Here is an 8,629-nt window from a genome sequence, read left to right as displayed (position 1 = left end):
TCGGTGCTGTCCCTAAGCTCTTTTTCTCAAGGCTAGCACTCTATCACTTTGAATCACAACATCCCTCTGAGTTTTCTGGTGGTTAATTGGAGATAAGCATCTCATAGATTTTCCTGCTTGGGTGGGCTCATATCTCAGCCTTCTAACTAGTTACGATTACAGATGTGAGCCACTAGGATCCTGCCCTAATAGTCTATTTTAGTGGTTAATGATTGTAATGGCTGACAAGAGTTGGAAGCTCATATCTCTAATTCTAGCTACTCAGAAGGCTGAGATCTGAGGATCAAGGTTCAAAGCCAGCCAGCCCAGGCAGCCAAATCCAAGAGACTATCTCCAATGAACAAACAAAAAGCCAGAAGTGGGTGTGGCCCAAGTGGTAGAACACTGGCTGTGAACAAAAATGCTAAGCAAGAGCACAGGCCCTGAGTTCAAGACCTAGTACACACACACACACACACACACACACACACACGCATGCACACACACACAACCTGATAATCTTATCATTAAACTTAAGTGGCCGATATAACCATATTCAGCCTCTATGATACTTACATTGGCAAACCAATCAGCATTATAACTCTTGATAGTTTACCAGCTGGTTTTGGGCCATTGTCATATTGACTGCAAAGTATCTGAAACAGTATAAGGCTCACTAGCTGACTCAGTGCAGAATACTGCAAGAGGGAATTTATATAAAATCTGATGCTTGGCTAAACTTAGACATGGTGATAGAAGGCCTCATGATAGAAAATGCTGGCAAGAGTGTTGATTCTTGAGTGAATTTCATCAAGAACTTGTTTATGTGCAGTGTGTACATCAGTTATCTTGTGTGTAGCAAACCATCCCAATTCATAGTGATGTAAAATGACAATCATTTTATTTCTTGAAAACTAGAGTTGTTTTTGGCTGGCTAGCCTTGCCTGGGGCTCCCTTGTGCTGCTGAATTTAGTTAATGGCTGCTAGCTGGAAGGGCATGCCTTTCTCTCCTTGGGGTCTTTCATTTTTAAGGAGGTTGGACCAGATTTCCTCACTGTAGTCTCAAAGCAGTACTCCAAGACAGCAAGGAACAAGGCATACATGATCAGCTCTCAAATGTCATAATGTTCTCCTAGCAGCAAAGCAAGTGGCATCGTCAATGTAGAAGGAGCAGCTTGGGATATGTACTCCACTGGAAGCTATTAGGATAGCAGCATGTGAATGTTCCCTCTTAGACTGGCAATACAAGATACGTAACTCTAATTTGGAAATGCCAGCACTTTCACAAAGAAACAACATATAGGTCATTACCACATTAAGGGAATATTTGAAGTTACATTAAGAGATTGAATCTTGCTGGGTGCTGGTGGCTCATGCCTATAATCCTAGCAGCTCAGGAGGCTGAGATTTGAGGATTAAGGTTCAAAGCCAGCTGGGGTAGACAAACCTGAGAGACTCTTATCTCCAACTAACCAGCAAAAAGCCAGAAGTAGAGGTGTGGCTCAAGTATTAGAGTGCCTTCCTTGAGTAAAAAAGCTAAGCAAGAGTGTGAGAGGCCCTGAGTTCAAGCCCTAGTATTGACACAAACAAAAGGAGCCAAATCCTACATCAGTGGCTGTTTGCTTCACAAAATTATTCATTAATTTTAAACAGGGGCTTAAAATTTACAGTTATAACAAAGTGAAGCAATCCGCACAGCACTATCACTACCCCAATTCAGTCCTTGAGGCATACTAATTTCACATTTAGGTGCATGTCATTTTCTCCCTTCCTCTCCCTCATATAGCATTCACCTAGGTGTCTGCTTGTCAGTCATTACAACTTGAACTCCTGTAAGGACAAGAGCTTTTCCTCATGCATGACTGGCTCTCAACTTTGTAGCACCTAAACACTAAACAGATATTCCTTAATATACACCAAATCAATTAATCAGTAGTAGTGTTGGTTAATGTGTTCTCGGGTGTTCTTTAAAGACTGGGTTCCTGATACTCTTCATGCATGACTGGCTCTCAACTTTGTAGCACCTAAACACTAAACAGATATTCCTTAATATACACCAAATCAATTAATCAGTAGTAGTGTTGGTTAATGTGTTCTCGGGTGTTCTTTAAAGACTGGGTTCCTGATACTCTTCCACTGCAGTAAGATGTTCTCAGTGGTCCATGGTTGAAGGGCTGAGATGCTACCAATCTAGGACTCAGGCTGGGACTCCAGTTAGCCCCTCTGATGGCCTGGTGGGTACTAATGGGTAGTGGAGGTAAAGATTCCAGATTCTTGCTGTTGCCAACAAATGAAGGGGACACACACATGTGTGCATGTACATGCAGAAAAGTAAAATGGCAAAGCAAAAAGGGAGAGGAACAAGAGACAGAGAGACAGAGACAGAGAGACAGAGAGAGAGACAGAAAGAAACTGTCAAGAGAAATGATAGCCAGAGCTTTGTGGATCAGGAGCAAATACTTGGCTACGGATTTCAGTTTCCTAGGACTTGGGAAGTATGGGAGGAGGGAGGCGTTTAAAGTAATGATAGTGAGCTGATCTTAGAGATATGAGAAATCATAACTTGGCAAGGATTTGTGCATGTACAAGGTTACTGCCCTACGGTTGTGAGTACATTATGAGATGTAATGCATGTGCGTTAAGTAGGGCTTGTTACACAAAGTCAGGCTAAAGATGCCAAGGTTCCACTGCACAGGTGCTTCTGTTTGGTTAGAACTGGCTGAGAGAGAAAAGTCCTAGCCTCAATCTGACCATATATTATCCTCAAGGAGATATCCTCGGGAGGTGCTGGAAAGAGCTGGGACTCATGGGTGTCTCCTAGAGTGTGACTAGGACAGTGTTTCAGCCTTCTATCGCTAACCTGTCCCAACTATACTGCTGCTTCATGTGTGGATAAGGGAGAAGATTTTTGGAGGAGTGTTTGAGAAGGACAGGGAGAAGTCAGGAAGAGGCAGTACCCAGGAGGGCCTCCAAACTGATGGCCTCTGCTTTTGAAATCAGGAAACGAAGCACTTGCTCATTAAGAGGTTTGGGTGTAAAACCTACAGAAAAGTTGTTCTACAGCTTAAAAAAAAAAAATGTGGCTAGGCTCCAGTGCCTCATGCCTGTAATCCTAGCTACTCAGGAGGCTGAGATCTGAGGATTGAGGTTTGAAGTCAGCCTGGGCAGGAAAGTCCATGAGACTCTTGTCTCCAATTAATCACCAAAAAGGCTGGAAGTAGAGCTGTGGTTCAGGTGTGGTTCAAGTGTGGTTCAGGTAGAGTGCGAGTCTTGAGCAAATACTCAGGGACAGCCCTCAGGCCTCAAGTTCAAGCCCTAGAACCATCACAAAAATACCAACACCCACCCAAGGAACCAACCAGCCAACTGAAACCCCCAAGATGTGTCTCTGGGGTGGCTAGTGAGGAAGGCACAAGAGCAGCCTCGTTCCCTCGCTAGCTTTGGGGGGCAGGTGACAGTCCCACTGTATAAGGGTTTAAGATTGTTCCCAGGAGAAAAGGCAGCCTTATGTACGTGTAGATTCCTATCACCTGTTAGATCAGTAATAATGCAAATAACTAGCATTGTATGTCACCACAAACAGAAGGCTGCGCAAAGCTCTTTACAGTGCACGATCTGTTAATCCTAATAACCCTAGGAGGTAGGTTTTATTCTTAATTTACAGATGAGTTAATTGCGGCCCAAGGAGATTGGCTAGCTTTTAAATGGTCGATTAAAGAAACGTGTGCGTTCGTCTGAAATTCCGGAGTGACATCTAGTTGTGGGTGCTGCTTGGCTCTGGCGTTGGTGAGGCAGGAACTGCTGGGTGCCACGTGTTTATTCCAAACCTCGGGCCGCCCAGGTTGCCGAGAGAGGTTCGCAGGTCAGATCCGCGTCCCCTTGAGTCGCCCCAGCCTCGCTTGGGCCGGAGCCCCGAGTCCCGAGTGCCTGCGGGGCACCCTGCTCGGCGTGTGTGCAGCGGGGAGAGCGCCGTGCTGGGTACCGGGAGCCGGGGTGCCGGGGCTGGAGTGCCGGATGCCAGAGGGCCGGGGCCGGGGAGTTAGGGTTAGGGCGGATGCAGCTTCCCGGCGGCAGAGGGCGCCTGGCGCTGCGGTCCGGGCGCGCGGAGCCGCCCGCGCGGGCGCCGGGAGGAGGCGAGGCGAGCGAGGCGGCGAGGTACGGAGGCGAGCGGCGGCCCCTGCCACGTATCCCGGCGGCGGCGGCAGGTGGGCGGTGGGGCCCGGACGCTGCGGGGCCGGGACGCTGCGGAGCCGGGGCGCGGCGGGCGGGCGGGCGGGCGCGGAGCCCCGGGGCGCGGCGCCCACACCGACCCCGCGCGCTTCCCGCCACGCGGGCCCCGCCTCCAGCTCCGCGGCGGGCTGCGGGCCGAGGCGCCCAGGGTCCCGCGCGCTACTCGCGCCGGCGAGGTGGCCCTGGGCTCTGCCCGCCCGTCGGGCCGAGGACGCCGTGGCCCCGCAGCTCCGGGGCCCGGGCCGAGGCTGGTAAAAGTTGGGGCGGACTGGGTGGGCCGGGCGGGAAGTGCGGATGCGGCGCGGCGCGAGCGCCCGGCCTGGAGGACGGAGGGAGAGGGGCGCGCGCCGCTTCCCGCGCGGAGTGGGCCGGGGGCGCGCGGGGACCCTGCGGGCGGCCGCACCGAGGGAGGCCCCGGGTTCCGGGGGAAGCCGGGCGGCACCGTGCTCACCCGGTCCCCGGCTGGCGGGCGCTGGGGAGTGCGAGGCCCCGGGCCCGGGACACCGGTGGCGCCCGGGGAAGGAGCGGGGCGGTCCCGGGAGCGCGGTGCGGAGCCCCAGCTGCCGCCTGCCTGCAGGGCCCCGCACGCCGCCTCTGTCCGGTTCTCCTCGCACTGCGGGGCTTCGGTCCGTGGAAAGTTGCGGGAGGTCAGGGGTGTTGTCGAGGAGACGGGATCCGGCTGCGTCAAACCCTAACTATCCGGAAATCTTACCCCCTGGCACTCCTCTCCGGGTTCCGGCGCCGCCCGGGTTCCCCGGCTACGGGCCGCGGTCCTGGCAGCCCCGAGCGCAGGCCTGCCGGCCGCCGAGCCTGCGGCTGAGGCTGGGCCGCCTGGGTCTGATGGTTCCTTCAAGAAACAAGTGGCCCTGAAGCCGCCGGGGAGCCCATCGGAACCGCCCGCACGGTGCCCTGGAGATACGGAGGACCCGATGGCTGCTTTCTCTTCCTCTTAATTCCGAGTGAACTTTGTATTCTAGACACCGGTATGCCACGCCATTTCCAGTGGGGATCGTGGGCCTCCGGAGCCCTTGTTCCAGTCTAGTTGTGTTAGCAGAGGCGCAGGACCTTTGCTCCCTCATTGACCCTTCCAAGACATCCATTTTCTAATCTGTGAGATGGGATGCAAAAAGAGAGCCGGAAACAAAAGAGCTAGGTGACTCATGCCTGTCATCCCAGCGGTCATCTCCTGGGATTGAAATCTGAGGCTCCTGGTATGAAGCCAGCCCAGCCAGAAAAAAATCCCAAGACTCTTACCTCCAATTAGCCAGTAAAAAAGTGCAAGTGGAGGTGTGGCCCCAGACTTGAAGGGTGGCAAGAAGCTAAGCAAGAGCTCATGGCCCGAGTTAAAACAACAACATAACCCCACAGAAAACGAGTTAGATACTTTTGATGAAGCCTGTACTAGGTTTAGAAGGTGGAAAGACTTTCCTTACAAGGCTAGAGCATACATACAAAACAGACTTCATCTGGTTTTTATAAAGAAAACAGACAAGAAATAAGAAAGATTCAAAAAACAAAACATACAAATTGGTATTCGATTTATAATGTGAATGTTGTTCTCAGGCAGTTAATTGGTATCCTTGGCTGTCTGTCTTTGCTATAGAGCTGCTATCTGTGCTTAGAAAATATGTATATCACTTGGCCTTTTATTAATTGTTTGAGCCTCCTGTGAATGTCGGGTTGGTGCTTGTTAGGCCTCACCTGAAAAACAATCCCTGGGTCTCTTGTTTTGTTAACAGGCTGCTTCTGTCTGGCTCATGCTGGGGTCCTTGTACAATCACACCTCTGCCATCTTTTCTATTCTGGCTTGTGAAGTAGAGCTGAAGTGTAGTAAGTGAAGTAGCACATTAAAAACAGTGCCAATCAGCGTGTGCACAACCTCTTGCTGAACCATCTGCCAATGTCTGGATGCTAAGAACACCAGCACAGCATTGAAATGACTAGGGCCAAACTAGCCCCAGTGATTAAGCCTTGGTATTCTGTTATAAGCCAACACTTTTCTTCTGTTAACTTTCAAAATCCAGGTTGAGTTTGATTATATTATTTTCAGTATTTCTTTTTGGGTGGTGGTGGTGGTGCAGTCAGTTTTGGCAGCTACAGTAGTGGTTATCTCTGAGTTTGAAGTAAAATGATACTTTCACCAACAAATAAAGGCTTGACTAGCTAGACTGGGTCCTCAAAAATGTCTCTACTGGCTTGTGTATAAATAATACTCTGAGGATGACTGAACAGATAAAGACCATCCTAGTCCTTTCCATTGTTAGATACTGTGAGGCAGGAAAGACCATCGGTTCACAAGTAAGAGGACACAACTCTGTTACTGCAGGTTCGAGTTATTGGTGATCTTTGAATCCAAATGGATTTTTGTAGTGGTGAAAAAGGAATCCCTGGCTTTCCTATAGGGTTGTGATAATGAAATGAGACTATGAGAAGTCACATGTAAACGGTGAAGTGCTCTTTAACATAACTACCTACGGACACTGGAAACAGCATGTGAGTGGGAACAGACTAAGTCCAGAGTCTTGGGAGTCAGATGTAAATCCTGAGCACATTGCTTGTCCTCTCAGACCAATTTCTGCATGGGGGAAGTCAGGTCACGCTGGGCCTTATTTTACACGGGCTGTTTGCACCTGAGAATAGCAGTAGTGCTCAGAAAAGGTTAGCTGCCCTTTCCCTCCTTGTAAGCACTCCAGATAATGGCATTGATTAAGTCTTCCAGCAGGAATTGTCCTCTGGGGAAAAAAGGCTTTTAAAGTACATTTTTTGTTCTTATGAATAATTCTAGCTCCTCCTTCCCCCAGCATACACAATGTATATTCTGGGTCTGGGATAATCTAGTCCAAAAGGAAGGAACTGACCTATACCAGAAGCTAGGTACAACAGGTTTTTTTTTTGGTAAGAAGTTGAAGGTGGGTATAGCTACTATTTTTTTGCTCATTTTGTAGACTTGTCTCATTTATTTGTTGGACAGGGAACAGATAAGAATTTTGGGGTTTATAGCTGTGAGGAGGGGCTGGGAAAGCTGTGGTATGTGGCCGGAGGGGCCAAGGTATGGCCAGAAGGCTATGGAGAAGTTGAGTCTGGCTGACAGAACAAGCTGGAAAGTTTGGAGTAGAGAGAATCTGTTAGATACAGGATTTGACTAAATGTGGGTCTAATTTTCAGCTAGTCCTAGGAGGTTCTGTTGTGGGACTTTGAAGTTTTTGTGCTCTAGGCAGATTTTGACTGGTGTGGTAGCATCATAAATGAGTTTCCATAGAAAGTTGTTGCTGAAAAGGAAATTAAATTCCAAGAGGGTGTTTGTTGTGACTGGTGTCAGAACTTCTCTGAGAATTTTATTAAGATTCAGTCAGTCTGTAAAAGCTCTTCTTGGTTCCCTGAAGATATTAATTAAGAAATATATTTTTTTAAAAGAAGCATCTTGTTTGTGAGCCTTTGGGATGTCATCTTTCTAAATCCTTGAAACAAATGAAGTTCAAAACACCATAGAGATGTGTATTCCTAAAGCATTTCCTCTTGAGAGAAAATGTTTTCTTTTTCTCCTCTTCCTTCCCTCTTTTCATATGTTTTGACAATGAGTGGTTTTTGTTTCTCTCACGTTTTGACAGCCTAATTTTGATGTTTTTTAGTGCGTATATACACCTTTCCTCTCCAGTTGATTCTCATCTGTTTGTTGTGTGGAGGGGTATGGGAAGTGGCACGCCACCCCCGGCCAGGTTGGCCCGATCGCCATCACAGCTTGGGGTTAATCCTTGTATTGCAGATTTGAGATGTCGGTCATGTAGAGATGGTGCAGACCATGGCTGGCCTTAGAGATGGCAGTCACCTGTAGGGCATAAGCCTGGGCTTACGGTCTGCTGGTGGGGTTGCTGCACCCACTCTCATGTAGATGAGGCCTCTGGCCTGTAGCTTGGGAGTTTCATGGGGAAAGGTCAAGTCTGCATCCGAATCTAGAAAGATTTCCCAGTGGGCTCTGAGGAGTACAAAGCGTAGCAAGTGGAAATTAGGTATGGAGGAAGGGGTCTTGTGTAGTCCCCTTGGGGGAGGTGACAGTGGAGACAGTGGCAGTATGGGTGGAGGACAGAGCACATGTTGGAATCAGAAGGGCCCAGTCCTCTGGATTCTAGAGTTGAGAGAAGGTGGAATATATTCGAGCTCTTCTTCCCCTCATTCTTCCCATAGCAGCTCTGGTCTCTCAGGGTAGCAGATACTCCATGGAGACTGAGAGCAGTCTCTGTAGAAGCCAGAATAGACTCCTTTGCATCTTTACTGACAGCTAGAGACAGGAGTCTGAATCAACCCCATAGGGCCTTCTCTCTCTGTCTTATCATTTCTCTTTCCAGAATCATCTCAGGACATTTTAGAGAGATGTTGATTTGAGCATTAGAAACTTGAAGTGAATGAAAAGTGCCAAGGAAGG

General features: G+C 49.0%; 1 protein-coding gene across 2 annotated transcripts in view; it reads left to right on the top strand.

Annotated features, from left to right (window-relative positions):
• The first annotated feature begins 4,111 nt into the window (after positions 1–4,111).
• Smco4 (single-pass membrane protein with coiled-coil domains 4) overlaps positions 4,112–8,629 on the top strand; it is a 58,892-nt gene continuing 54,374 nt past the window's right edge. Inside the window, exon 1 of one of the 2 annotated variants that reach the window (XM_048345627.1) lies at positions 4,112–4,134. The gene's annotated coding sequence lies outside the window, so the exon portion shown is untranslated. Of the gene's footprint in view, positions 4,135–4,159; positions 4,185–8,629 lie in introns of those variants that run through there. The other variant, XM_048345625.1, reaches the window with a different exon arrangement.

This window comes from Perognathus longimembris, chromosome 4, assembly GCF_023159225.1.
Source record: "Perognathus longimembris pacificus isolate PPM17 chromosome 4, ASM2315922v1, whole genome shotgun sequence".
NCBI classification, from domain to species: Eukaryota; Metazoa; Chordata; class Mammalia; order Rodentia; family Heteromyidae; genus Perognathus; species Perognathus longimembris.
This window is presented reverse-complemented; position numbering and strand designations above follow the sequence as displayed.